We start from the raw sequence: 14,925 nt of genomic DNA on the forward strand, positions 1-14,925 counted from the left end.
TCTGTAGAAGAAAGGAACAATACAGACACAGAAACATACAAGGAAGACATGCCAGGATAGCAGGTGGCATGATGAGGCTACATGCTAGACATCACCAGGCACCACAGGAGGGGCAGGGAAAGGGTCCTTCCTTCCCCAGATGCTTCAGAGAGGACGGTGCCCTGCTGACATCTGTCTTTGAACTTGTAACCTGCAGCAGTGGAAGAGAGTTACTGCTGTGTTAAGCTTCACACTCAGTGCCTTGCTGTGCAGACCTCGGGCAAGATCCTAGTTTACCAAGAGTGACTGCCAGTTCTCTCCCCAAAGCCAACCAGCAGCAGGAGCCTAGGGACAAATGCCCCTCAGCTGTCACAGCTGTGCCTGTGCCGAGCCCATAATGAAACAGTGGCCTGCACTGGAGAATGTCCTCCTGGAAAAAGGGACAGAATCAGTGATTGTAAGTGACAGCTTGGCTGTCCTCGCTGTGGCTTTTAGTTAGCCCACAGTGGCAGCTGCTTCTGAGGATGTCTTCATGATGAGTCAGCAACACTGCCACAGCCTGTGGGGACAGGGCTGTGGTGTCCTGGCCCAGAGTCAGGTCTGTGTCACCTCAGTATTGCACCCTTGCACAAGTCCCTGACTTTTTCAGAACCTCAGTTTCCACATCTGTAACATGGGTGTATCACTGTCATTCATGTGAAGGGTTGTTGTTATGAAGGTGAAAGAAATATGTTAGAATAGTGCCTGGCCATAGCAGGTTGTCCCACAACAGCCCTGTCCCTTCCATAGTATGAAGAGAACAGAGTAAACGCTGGGGTGGGCAGGGATATGAACAGCAAACCTGCCCAGAGATCTGAGGTTTGATCTGTAAGCTCTGTACTCTAAGATTGGATAATGAATCTGTCCTAAAGTTGTCAAAGCTGGGCTGGGGAATTGGTGCAGTAGGTAAAGTGTTTGCCATGCAGACGTGAAGAGCAGAGTTGGATCTTCTAGAACCCACATGAAAAACCATACCCAAACTTGTGTGGTGGAGGTGGCGCATGTCTGGAATCCCAGTCCTGGGAGGGGAGGACTTGGGTGCTCTAGCGAGCTAGTCCAGCTCAGTCAGTGAGTTCCAGGTTCACAGGGAGACCTTGTCTATAAAAATGACGGAGAGAGTGCTCGAAAAAGACAGACTTACGTGGTCTCTGGCATCCACGAATACACACATATGTGCACACACCCACTGTGCACACACTTATAGACCTAACTACTCAGAAGGTTGAAGCAAGACATTTGCTTTGAGCTCATGAGTTTGAAATAGAGAGACCCTGTCTTAGAAAACAAAAACAGTGTATGGAGGGTTACAAGTCACCCGTGGACTCAGTGAGAGCTTGGTGGTGGAGCTAGAACAGAGCATCAAGGAGCTGTAGTCCCCACAGAAAACAGGGTTCACTTGCCTCCTGGTGGGCATGGCCAATCTGGTCTCTTATGAAAGCTAGTACCAATTGTGGCAAAAGGAGGAGGGAGCCTCAACAGGGTGGATGTTTGGAGATCCTGACCGACTTTAAACAAATCAGACTGTCACAATCAGGTGAAAGAATAGACCCTTTCTAAGCAGGTTAGAGTCAGGAAAGCCCCCCATAGGGGCCCCTTGTTTTCTCCTAAAGCCACATGCTGATACCCTCAGCAGGGGTGAGGGAGGGAGGCCGGAGTATGAAGGCCAAACTAGTTTCCTGGAGCCTTATAACTAATCACCACAATGGTCCAACCAAGAAAATGTGTTCTTGCACAGCCCTGGAGACCAGAAGTCCAAAGTCTGGGTGTCAGCAGGGCAGGCTCTCAGATGACTGCAAACTTCTTCCTGACCTCTCCCGGCTTTTGTGAGGGGTTATTGCTGTTTCCTGCTGCTGCTAGGCTCCATTCTCTGTCTGGAGCTTCCTCCTCCTGCTCCTCCTCCCTCCCTCTCCCTCTCCCTCTCCCTCTCCCTCTCCCTCTCCCTCTCCCTTTCCTCTCCCTCTCCTCTCCTCTTCCTCCCCCCTCTCTCTCCTCTCCCTCTCCTCTCCCCCCCCCCTCCTCTCTCTCTCTCTCTCTCTCTCTCTCTCTCTCTGTGTGTGTGTGTGTGTGTGTGTGTGTGTGTGTGTGTGTGTGTGTCTCCTGAAGAACCTAGACTTTGGGTTTAGGCCTTGCTGTTGATTTGCAGACTCAAGTCCAGACAGCTCCATGTTCATAGCACCCCTATTCAGGAGCAGCTGAACGGGGCGTCATGAGCTGTGTACAAAATAACAACTACAGAGGCATGTTCCGGGCATGGTGTTTTCCTGGCTTATCTCATGTCACCCTTCACAAGCCCTGTGAAGCAGATATGATCGTCCCACTCCCCTTTTCATGGGAAAACTATGGTTTAAGGAAGTTGTAAAACCCTGTACACACAGATCCCCAACAGCCCTTCACCCTTTGCCATCAGAAAGGGGGAAAAATGGATCTGGGGTAATGGCTCAGTTAGTAAAATACTAGAGGACCTGTGTTCAATTCCTAAAACCCACATTTAAAAAAAAGAGAGAGAGAGAGAGAAGAAAAAAGGAGCAGGGCATGGTGGTACAAATTTGTATTTCCATTGCTAGGGAGGTGCACACAGATATGTCCCTGGGGATCATTGGCTGGCCAGCCAGCCTAGCCATCTTGGCTTGTGCCAAGCAAAGTAAGAAGCCCTGTTTAAAACACACACACACACACACACACACACACACACACACACACACACACACACGATGTTTGCTGCCTATGGTTGTGTTGGTTTTTCCATGACAAGAGAACTGAGAGGCCCTGTAGATGTTACTATACCTCGAGATCATAAATACTTAGTGGAGATATGAGTGAATGAAGAAACACCATGGCAGGGTTAGCGGAGACAACACCATACTCCTACAGGACGGGACTTCCTGGTTGTCAAAGAGGAGTCGGGATAGCTGTGTCACTCACAGAATCGGTATTGGGGCTCTCTCAGCCTCTCTCTCACAGTTTCCTCATGTTGTCTTGAGCAAGCGTTGTTCCTAGACTTACAGTTTAATGTTTGGCCAAAGTTGTCCCCTAGACTAGGAGCCTGTCCTGAGGATCAGGTGTTAAGGGTCCGGGTACACTCTCCTCAAATCATCTCATTGGTGTCTTTAGACCAGCATTGGTTAAGGTGTCACAGCAGCACGAAGAGCTCCACACCACCCCAGCTGAGTCTTGACATCCATTATCTGTCCATGTTCATGTCCTGACTCCTGGTCCTGAGGTTGGCCAGAAGCAGACACCTGAGAGGGAGCTCATTGTACGAATGCATATATTTTGCTTGGGAAAAAACAAAAACAAAAACAAAAACAAAAACAACACATCCCAGTTGTGAGAACTCCTGAGCCCCAACATGGGAGAGACTATCTGGGTCTGTGGGAATGGAAGCTGTGCTTATTGTTGTTTGTTTGGGAGAGAAAAGCACCATCTTAGTCAGCGTCTATTGCTGTGGAAAGACACCATGACCACGGCATTAATTGGGGCTTGCTTAGGGTTTCAGGGGTTTAGTCCATTATCACCGTGGCAGGGAGCATGGCAGCAGGCAGGAAGGCACGGTGCTGGTGCTGGAGAAGTAGCCGAGAGTTCTACATCCAGATCCCCACGCAGCAGGAAGAGAGAGACGATAGGTTTATAATGGGCTTTTTGAGTCCTCAAGTCCTGCCCCCAGTGACACACTTCGTCCAACAATGCCATGCCTCCTAATCCTTTCAGATAGTGCCACTCCCCGATGACCAAATATTCACGTCTATGAACCTACGGGGCCATTCTCATTCATGTCCCCAGGAGCTCTTAGGTTTCAGGATGGTGATCCCAGCCATGTAGATGTTTTTAACCTTTGTCTAAACATATTTTATTTTGAGCAGTAGCTTTTGTCCTCCTCAAGATTCCCCAGAGGAACAGAGCCAATAGGATATCTCTCTAAAGAGATCTCCAGCTCTAAGATCTCACCATATGAGGAAGGAAAGCATAGGGAATCCTATGTGATTACTTAAGCTGAGGATATCAAAATCTGCAGCTGGTGGGTTGATGGGAACTAGGAGAGCTGCTGTTCAAACTTCCAGAAAAACAGAACAAAACAAAACAAAAACAACCCACAAAGAACCAACTTTCACTTCAAGACCAAAGTCAGGAAAAGACAAATGTCTCAGCCAGGGTAGCCAGGCAGGAGACATTATCTTTCAGTTCAGGGTTTCAGGAGGTTGGAGGAGGATCAGTCCCACCAGGAGGGTAATCCCCTTTACAGTTTATTGATGAAAATATTAATCTCATCCACAAATGGTCACACGACACACCTAGAGCCCATCTGACCAAATGTCTGGGTACTCATAGCTCCATCAAGTTGATACGTACAGTCAGCAATCGTACTTTCTCTCAGTGGCAAGCATTCTGTGTGACTTTGGTGTCCTTGGTGAAATGATACCCGGTCGCACAGGGTTGGAGAGACCAAGACAGAAATCTAAAAGGGGGTTTTAGCAATGGGATGTTTTCTTTAGAGACTCCACTGGCTTCCTTTGCCTCTGGCCCTGACCATGTCTGTATAATTTTTTAATAGGTGAAAAACAAGATGGGCAAGATAGTAATTACCACATGGTGGGTAAAAGCTGCCTGGGGTCCTTTCATGTTGCTTCCGCTAAGTCAGCCAAGATAGGGCTTGTTTGAAACCCATTCCTGATAGCCAGAGAAAGGCCCTCATTAAAACACCGTGCCCTAGCCAATCTTCACCTCTCCGGTACCCATTATAACTTGCTGTATACACACTGTAAGGACGGCTGAGCATGGGCAGGAGAAGTGGGTTCATTTCCAGATGCTTAGATGAGGCACCAGTGGTAGCATTGTGTGGAGTTATTCAGCCTCCTCCCTGCCCACCGTCCTTTGCCAAGTGCTGTGTAGAGAAGTACAAGTTATGCTTACACCTGGGACCCACAGAATACGTTTGAATCATGAATTATTTTATCAGTGAACTTTTAAAAAGTCATTTAGTCTTTGTAATATTAAAAGCCATCTTAAACCCAGTAGGGAAGTAGTTACGTTTTGCAATTTGGCCATCCACGCTTAGCAAAATAATTACCGTGCAAGATTTGTTGACTGATTTGTCAGTTATCTTAACAACTCAATGCCATACCCCAGAAACCTTAGTGACAGTAGTCTCAACATCAGCTACCACGGCCTGCCTTTCTCTGTTTGTACTGTTCTCAGAAGGTTGATTTCATCACAGGCAATTATGCGTTGGTTTGAAATGGACTAGCAGGATTGTTCTGCATTCTTATTACAGCTCTAAGCAAACCCTTTTGATAAGCCTGCACATCGATGCTCTGTTTCAGATCATATTGGATTGCTGTATTTCCCATTTTTCTCTTTGTCCATGGAGGAAGACATGATAGGGAGGACAGCCAAAGCCATGGGGGGAGGATTCAGAGTGGCTTGAGTTCAGGTCTGCTTTACTAGTTATATGACTTTGGGAAAGTTACCTAACCTGCACCTGTTTCTTTATCTACAGGATGAAAAATATGCATACATATATGTATATATATACATACACCGCACACACATGCATCCACATGTACACATACGTACGTGTGCATACACATACATACAAACATACATGAAAACATAATAAATAAACAATAAAAGTACATATAGGGATATTGTAAGCCTGTGTCAAGTGAGGTAACATTTGTTGTCATTTGGTTGGTTATTATTGTCATTGCTTTGACTTTTTGAGACAGGTTTTTTGCTACACAGTCTAGGCTGACCTTGAACTCTTCTTACTTCCTCTACCTCCTGGGAGAAGGTATCATAGGGTACGCTGCCACACCTGACCTTGTTATTGATGAAAGCAGTTTTCCTCTTGAGATTTGACTCTACTCTCTATTTAGCTGTCTTCGTATTGTTCTCATTATTCATTTATAATTGTATCTTCACTATTTCAGCGGAAAATTTCTCAGTGTAGATGTGCCGTTCATGTTCGCTTTTACTATGAAGAGGCACATTCAGAAAGGCAGGGCCAGAGGAGGCTCCTTTGTTCCTAGGTTTTGCATCTTTGTTTTTGGTAACTCAGCCTTGGGCTTGTGAGGTGACTCAGTGGGTAAGGTGGTTGCCCTGAGTGCCTAACAGACATGAGGGCCATGCCCAGAGTCCTTGTGAAGGTGGAGGGAGACAAGTGACTCCACAGCTGTCTTCTGATTCCACACAGGTTCATGGTACATGCACACACATACACCACAGATACACATGCTCGCTCACCAGTAATAATTTTAAAAAGTGAAACTCAGGGGGCTGGAGAAATGGCTCAGAGGTTAAGAGCACTGGCTGTTCTTCCAGAAGTCCTGAGTTCAATTCCCAGCAACCACATGGTGGCTCACAACCATCTGTAATGAGATCTGGTGCCCTCTTCTGGTGTGCAGATATACATGGAAGCAGAATGTTGTATACATAATAAATAAATAAAATCTTTTTTTAAAAAAAGTGAAACTCAGCTTCATTTCTAAGAAAGCAACTCCTCAACAAAGCTGGGATTCAGAACTAGACTGTCTGGGGGGCACAGACTCCAAAATTTGACACCTGTACAGCAGAGATCAACTTGGGGATTTAAGGTAGAAATTTTACTGTAAAGAAACTTAGCAATATGCTATGTCCCTCACAAGAGAACAGAATGCCACTGGAGCTGGATGGACAGGAGAGCTGAAGAATGGGTCTCACACCTCTGTCCTCAGTTTCAAAGGCCTCACTATTTGAAAGGCAAGACCAGAGGTAGCATTACCATACACAATCCCAAGCCATTTATATGTACACACACACATACAATTTCAAGCTATATGTAAAAATGTAAACATATAAAACAGACATGGTTAACTGTAACAATATATTTTAATCAGTGCATCCCAGATGTCTTCATTTCAACATGTTATTGAAATTCCACCCCTCTTTTACAAGTCCAGTGCATTTGGTTTGGGACAGCCACATCCATGGACTTAATCATTACACGGGGCAAGGCGTGTCTCTGCAGGAGCCTTAGATAGAAGCCAGGTTTACTGAGGGGGAATGACTGGCTCCCGCCTAGAGCCCTGTAAATTCCCTTATCATAGTTTCACACAATCCACTGAAAACCTGGTAAGGAGCCAGGCCTCACACACAGGCCAGCTAGTCCATAGGCTGAGGCATGAGGATTGCAAGTTCAAGGCCAGCTTGGGTCACTTAGGGAGACCTTGTCTCAAAAGGAGGGGCTGGTGAGATGGCTCAGTGAATAAAGGTGCTTGCCGCCAAGACTGAGCATCTGGGTTCTATTCCTGGCACCTACACGGTGGAAAGAGAAGCAGCTCCTCAGAGCTGTCCTTTAACAGCCATATCCATGCACCATACACAGAAATAAAAATAAATTAAAAAAAACAACTATAAAGCCCTTAGAGTATTTAAGTAAAAGGAGGGCTGGGATGTAGCTAGGTGGTGGAGACTTGTCTCATATGTGGGAAGTCCTAGGTTCAGTCCCTATCTCCACAAAAACTAAAGTCTGGTTCACAGTCATCCAGGAGGGGCTGGCAGCGGGAATATGGGAATCTTAAAGTGCATTTTTCCCGATAGAGGGAGAGAGACCCCGAGAGAGCCTTCTGTTCTGTTTGACTGTTCAAAGCCCCACAGGCTTGTGGTCAGAGTGCTGGGTCTGAAGCTGGTACTGCTCCCGGGAAGTGTGGAAAGGAAGTGGGTCAGTGGAGGGTAGGGTTGGGGGTTTTATGCCCATTCCACTTCCTGCGCACTCTCAGCTCCACTTCCTGTGCACTCTCAGCTCCACTTCCTGTGCACTCTCAGCTCCACTTCCTGTGCACTCTCAGCTCCACTTCCTGTTTACTCTCAACTCCACTTCCTGTGCGCTCTCAGCTCCACTTCCTGTGCGCTCTCAGCTCCACTTCCTGTACGCTCTCAGCTCCACTTCCTGTTTACTCTCAACTCCACTTCCTCTGCACTCTCAATTCCATTCCTATTTACTCTCAACTCCACTTCCTGTTCACATTGAGCTCCACTTCCTGTTCACACTCAGCTCCACTTCCTGTTCACACTAAGCTCCACTTCCTGTTCACATTGAGCTCCACTTCCTGTGCACAATCAGCTCCACTTCCTGTGCACTCTCAACTCCACTTCCTGTGCACATTGAGCTCCACTTCCTGTGCACTCTCAGCTCCACTTCCTGTGCACAGTGAGCTCCACGTCCTGTGCACTCTTTGTCCCCGTCCATCAAGCTGCGAGCAAGAGGAGTCCCAGCTGCACACCCTTGCCGCCACGCAGCTGCCTGCCATCATGCCTTCCCCTCCACAGAGGTCTACACCCCTCAAACTGTGACCCAAATAACCCTTCCAACCTTGGGTTGCTTCTCGTCAGCTAGCACCCTCTCTCCAGCCCCCTTGCAGTTCCCAGGTCCCCAGACTGAACAAAAGGTTTTTGTTTGTTTTCTTTTGGTTAGGCGAAGACTGATACGAAAACACATTCTTCCCTGAAATAATGAGGCAGTTTTATCATTTGTTTATTTCATTCAGTACAAATATTTGTGTATTTCGGTAGGAATATTAACAAATTCAATTCCTGAACATTCTCAGACCCTGCTGGGGAAATCTGTGCCATCGAATATTTCTAAAATCTGCAATCTTTGAGGCCTTCAAGTGGTGTTTTACAAGCTTTTTAAATGGTAATTATGATCAGGAATTCACATTGTATCCTAGGAGAGCCTCTCTCTCTCTCTCTCTCTCTCTCTCTCTCTCTCTTTCTCTCTCTCTCTCTCTCTCCCTGCCCCCCAGTGTCGTGTGCCTTGTGAACTGTGGAATTTCTTCTTTCTATCCCTTATCTCTAAGGCCACTGGAAGCTTCCGTGTTCTCTGCACTGTCCCTTAGGTCTTCTCCTTCCCCCAGATCTTGGTAGCTTTGTAGCCCCAGTTTCTCAAGGTGAGTTTTTTGCTTTGTTTCTCAGGCTCTTTCCCACACCATCTTCATTAGATTAGTTGATTCCCTCACTGCTCACTACATAGCCTCTTGTTTTGTTGGGGGCGGTGCTGGGATTTGAACCTAGGGTCTCGTGCATGCTAAGTGTGTGCTCACCACTGAGCTCCACTCTCAGCCCCTGCGTAGTCTGTTTTAAAAAGCAAATATTCCCCAGTGTACAGCAGCTCTGATGGGGCCCGGAGGACCTGTTGATCCTGAGCTGGGTGACCCTGGCAGAACTTGGTAGCTACCTTTGGTTTCAGATCTGGGCTTGATAGTGCCTGTCTCACAGGATAAAGTGGGATTTCACATGAAGACTGCCTGGCCCAGGTTCCACGGTCAGAAATGTGCTGTGGTGGTTCACTATTGAAGGAAACCTAGCCCAATCTTGCTGCAAGAAACAGACTAATGAAATGCCCAGCTACACGTCGTGGCAGAACAGAAAAACTAGTTTGAGGAGGAGCTGAATCACAGTGCCAGAATGGTGCTGTCTGGACTTCGGTGTCTGCCTTCCCTTTGTGGAGGTTCCTCCTGGAGATGCCCACCATGGCCTGAAGCTGACCAGGAATGAGGAACTGTCCACACTCTAGCAGCTCCCTGGCTGATGCTCATTGACTTGGCTTTGATCACGTTTCTGTCCCAAAGCCAATCACTGGATGCTGGAATGGGAAGCTCTGGTTGGTTAGGTCCAAAGTTATGGGGCCACCTGTGACATCAGTGATGAGATTCTCCATCTATTCAAACCGCAAGTTCTGATAGTGGGCGTGACAGCTAATTCTTTTGTCACTATGAGGGGATTGCAAGCCACCATGGGAACACAGTGCTGGCGGTGAAGGGGAACTTTATGAATGGTTCAATGGAAACGGGAAGACCCACCTGTAGGGGAAGTTTCTGTCTCGCCTGCCAGTTCCCAAATGACAGACACAGAGGCTTATGTTAAGTGTAAATAGCGCAGGCTTGTTACTAGCTGTCTCTTAAATTTAAATTAACCCATATTTCTTTTTTATTTGTTTGTTTTGTTTTTGTTTTTTGTTTTTTATATATTTGAATTAGAAACATGATTGAATTACATGACGATCCCAGTTCCCTTCTCCCTCCCTTCCTCCTCTACCAATCCACCCAACTAAAATCCGACCTATCATATGTCCTTTCTGCTAATCTACACCTGAATCAAAATTTCTGCTCCCTCATGACCTCTGCAGCCTTCCTATTCTTCGCTTCTCACTCTCGTAGCTCCCTCCCCCCTCTTCCCGTGTTCTCAATTTGCTCAGGAAATGGTGACCCTTTCCCCTTCTCCAGGGGACAAAGTTTGTCTCTTTTAGGGTCTTCCTTGTTTACTAGTTTCTCTGGCAGTGTGGATTGTAGGATGGTAATCCCTTACTCTATGTCTAAAATCCACATATGAGTGAGTACATATCATGTTTGTCTTTTTGTGATTGGGTTACCTCGCTCAGAATGGTTTCTTCTAGTTCCATCCATTTTCCTGCAAATTTCAAGATTCCATTGGTTTTTTTTTGTTTGTTTGTTTTTTGTTTTTTCTGCTGAGTAGTACTCCATTGTGTAAATGTACCACATTTTCTCTATCCATTCTTCAGTTGAGGGGCATCTAGGCTGCTTCCAGTTTCTGGCTATTACAAATAGTGCTGCTATGAACATGTTTGACCAGATGTCCTTGTTGTATGAATGTGCTTCTTTTGGGTATATGCCTAGGAGTGGAATTGCTGGATCTTGTGGCAGACTGATTCCCATTTTCTTGAGGAGTTGCCATACTGATTTCCAAAGTGGTTGTACTAGTTTGCACTCCCACCAGCAGTGGAGGAGTGTTCCTCTTTCTCGGCATCCTCTCCAGCATAAATTGTCATTGGCGCTTTTTGATTTTAGCCATTCTGACAGGAGTAAGATGGTATCTCAGAGTTGTTTTGATTTGCATTTCCCTGATGGCTAAGGATGTTGAACACTTTCTTATGTGTCTTTCAGCCATTTTAGATTCTTCTATTGAGAATTGTCTATTTAGTTCTGTACCCCATTTTTTAATTGGATTGTTTGGTGTTTTGGAGAATAGCTTCTTGAGTTCTTTGTATATTTTGGAGATCAGCCCTCTGTCAGATGTGGGGTTGGTGAATATCTTTTCCCAGTCTGTGGGCTGTCGTTTTGTCTTGCTGACTGTCTCCTTTGCCTTACAGAAGCTGCTCAGTTTCAGGAGGTCCCATTTATTAATTGTTGATCTCAGTGTCTGTGCTACTGGTGTTATGCTCAGGAAGCAGTCTCCTGTACCGATTAATTCAAGGGTATTTCCCACTTTATCTTCTAATTGGTTCAGTGTGGCTGGGTTTAGGTTGAGGTCTTTGATCCATTTTGACTTAAGTTTTATGCAGGGCGAAAGGCTTCAGTGTAGCTGCAGTCTTCTACAAGTTTGCATCCAGTTATGCCAGCACCATTTGTTGAAGATGTTCTCTTTGTTCTAGCATATATATTTGGATTGTTTGTCAAAAATCAGGTGTTCGTAGGTGTGTGGGTTAATATCAGGATTTTCAACTCTATTCCATTGGTCTACCTGTCTATTTTTGTGCCAATATCAAGCTGTTTTCACACACCTACGAACACCTGATTTTTGGCACAAAAATAGATTAACCCATATTTCTTATCTACGCTTTGTGATGTGGCTTGGTACCTTCTCTCAGTACAGCATGCCATCTCCTCCAGACTCTCTCAACTCTGCCTTTTTTCATCCCAGCATCCTTAGTTTGGTTGCCCCACCTATACTTCTTGCTGAATTACTGGCCAATTGGCATTTAATTAAACCAGTTTGAGTGACAAATCTTTCCAGTGTGCAAGAGGATTATTTCACAGCACCCCCACTGAAGGTGAGCTAGGCTAGGCTTTGGGACTGGAAGAAAGTGAGCTGAGAACCGGCACCTGCAGCTCCCTGCTCCCTGAGTGTGTGTCACATGACCAGCTGCCTCACTTCCCTGGTGCCATGCTCCCTGTAACGTGGGCCAAAATAAAGCTTTTGTCACAGCCACAAGGAGTAACGAATGCAGCATGGGAGGGGCTTCCCAGAGCAAGACTCATGACTCTTGTGTTCTGGTTTGTTCTGTGGTCATGCTAGGGATTGAACCCAGGGCCTGGCGCATCCTGCCTTCCCTTTCTTTTTAACTTTCTTCCCTTAACTCCTCCTCCCTCCTCCCCATTTGTTTGTGGAGGTAGGATCAAACCCAGAGCCTTCCCCAAGATAGGAAAGCACTCCGCCAATGAACAATATGCTAGCCCCCACACTGAGCTGTGATGTAGTGTGGACGGACGCTGGAGAGAACACAGTGTGTGCGTCCACCGCACACACTATGGTTCCTTCTTCTCCGAGCAGTGCTGTTTGTAGCCTCCTGCTTGCTCTTTAACCACGGAGGCATTGCTGGAGGCAGAGAGATGGTGGGCACAGAGGCAGACGGGGGAGAAGACACAGAAAGATTTGACAGACACCTCAGTCCCAGCCTGATGCCAACTCCGACTCTCCTTACCTGTTCCTGGTGTCAGTTGTGAGTATTTGCCTGCATTTGTATATGTGTGCCACGTGTAGGCCTGGCACACACAGAAGCCGGAAGAGCTAGTTATAGATGCCAGTTGTGAACTGTCACATGGGTGCTGAGAACCAAAACCAGGTCCTCTGAAAGAGCAGTTAGACCTCTTAACCACCGAGACATCTCTCCACCCCACCTCCTGCCCCCACTTTTACTTTTAACCTGTTGAAGCCAGTCCTAAGCCACAAGAATCTCTGAAAGTGCTCCGTGTCTATTCTCGGTGCTGTGGGTTTCTGGGAAGGTGCTTTTCTGGGAAAGCACATGTGTGTGTTTAAAGTAGTGTAGGCATGGAAGGAGAGAATGTCAGGGCTCAGTGGAGGACATACACACACACACACACCATACATCCACCCAAGCACAGACATACACATAAAATGATAAAGTAGGGTAGGAGTTCTTATGTTTTTGTACAGCTAGAGTTTCCACCTAACAACTGACATGGACCCTTTAATGTAAGCTTTTGTGGGACTATGCTTCTGCTCTTCATACCAGTCTTAAAATAGGCACTCTCACCAATGCTATCTTACAAACATGGAAACAAAAGTACATCAAGTTTGATTAAGTCCTGAAAGACCAGGATCCCAGGACAGGAGCTGCTACCCAGGGTCTCCAGTACTTCAGGGGAGCATGAGAGACACGCCAGGTTCCAATGGCTACTACTATTCAGTCCAGAGAAGGCAGCTGTGGGCTCAGGAAGTCTGTTTCTCCAGCCTGACTTCCTTAGCCCTGAAGGAAGAGCTCTTGCCTAGGGGTCTTCTGGACACTGAATAGAGTGCAGAGACCAGCCAGTGCCTCCTGGCTGGCGAACTCCAAGGCCAGGGCAGTTGGATTGCTGGGGCCGATCTTAAAACCTCAAGGGCAGAGCACTGTGTGGTACAGAGTTCAGTGGCTTCGTGATCCTTTGGCCTTTCCTGTAACTCAAGTAGTGAGTGGTCTGGGACAAGCTTGAGTTTACAGATCAAACAGAATGTAGTGGCCTACTGTAGTTACCCGTGTCTCTCTGCACCCCTGTGTTGAGCAGCAGGGGAGGACAGAAGGAAGGAAGGACAGATCATCCTTAGCTCTTCCACCAAGAGATAATGACCTTTCTGATCACTTTGCAGCTTCCCTTTAACACACTATTCCCCAGACTTCACTGACGCAGGCAGCCTTGCCAGGACTGAGGTGGGCTGTGCCTGCTTTGTTTTTTGCCATGCAGAGAGACACCGAGCCAAACCTTTGTGCCTTCCCCCCACCCACATACCCCCCCACCCGCCCTGACTCTGAATGACGCTGCTTGTCTGGCAGAGTGCATCTCAGGAATGTCCTTACTGGGGTGGGGAACAAAGGCCTTCTAGACCCAAAGCCTCTTTGTCTGGCTGGACCCTGCAGGCCACAGAGACCTGAAGAGTCTTGAGTGTGCTCTCATGTGCTCTTGAGTGGCTAGGGAGCTGGGGGGCGGGGAGCAAGGAGCTCTGCTTGCCTTGGTGTCCTTTATACCCTTCAGAAAGACCTCTCAGAGCGCCATGCTATGACCAACTGCCTGTGTTTTCCAGGGGCCATCAGCTACCAGGGCAGGCCCCTGCTTGCTCATTCCAGGTGGGGACTGGAATTACGGCCAGGGACTGGCAAGCCCTTTTCCAGGGCACCGAAAAGGCCTATTTAACTTTTTTTTATTAGGAGGAGTGTGTGTGTGTGTGTGTGTGTGTGTGTGTGTGTGTGTGTGTCCATCCATCGGTCCGTCCATCCACCTGCCTGCCTGTCAGCATGGTGTTCAGCAGGTGTTTTCTGACTTTGCACAAAGACCTGTTTGGGCACGGTGGTGGAACCCTGAACATATGTGTCCCTTGCCCACACAGAGCTTTCAGGGCCTCTATTCATGGGACAAATAGAAAAACACTGTGAGTCACCAGGTAGCCCGTGCTGGTTGGGCTGGGTGGATGGGAACGCCGCAAGGCACCACCGTGGCAGCCCTTAGCAGGCCCACAGCCCTTTCTGTCTTTACCGCTTGGTGCAGTGTCTTCAGTTGTTACCACGTGAGCCTCTGCAGGGCCCATCTTTGTGGTTGGGGGTTCCAGCTGGATCCTTGGCTGGGAATGGGACTCTGCTCCCAAGGGAGGTCTTTTCTATTTGAGAGCTCAGCCAGGAGCAACTCCAGTTGTTCCTCCAGTGTGAGCCGCAGCAAGCATCTGCCCCATGTCCTCCTCCCCTTGCTTGCTTAGCTAATCTGGGAACTCAGAGGGTGAGCTGTAAGGGACGTGTTTCCAGTGAGGACACCCAAAAGATAGGTGAGAAAAAGCAGATCTGACAAAAATGATGGTCAGCTGACCCTGCAAAGTCAAGCCCAGCGGGGATCATAGCACTCACTGCTAGAAAATCCCTTCTCCCCTCAG

The sequence above is a fragment of the Cricetulus griseus genome, chromosome 3 (genome assembly GCF_003668045.3).
Source record: "Cricetulus griseus strain 17A/GY chromosome 3, alternate assembly CriGri-PICRH-1.0, whole genome shotgun sequence".
In the NCBI taxonomy this organism is placed as follows: Eukaryota; Metazoa; Chordata; class Mammalia; order Rodentia; family Cricetidae; genus Cricetulus; species Cricetulus griseus.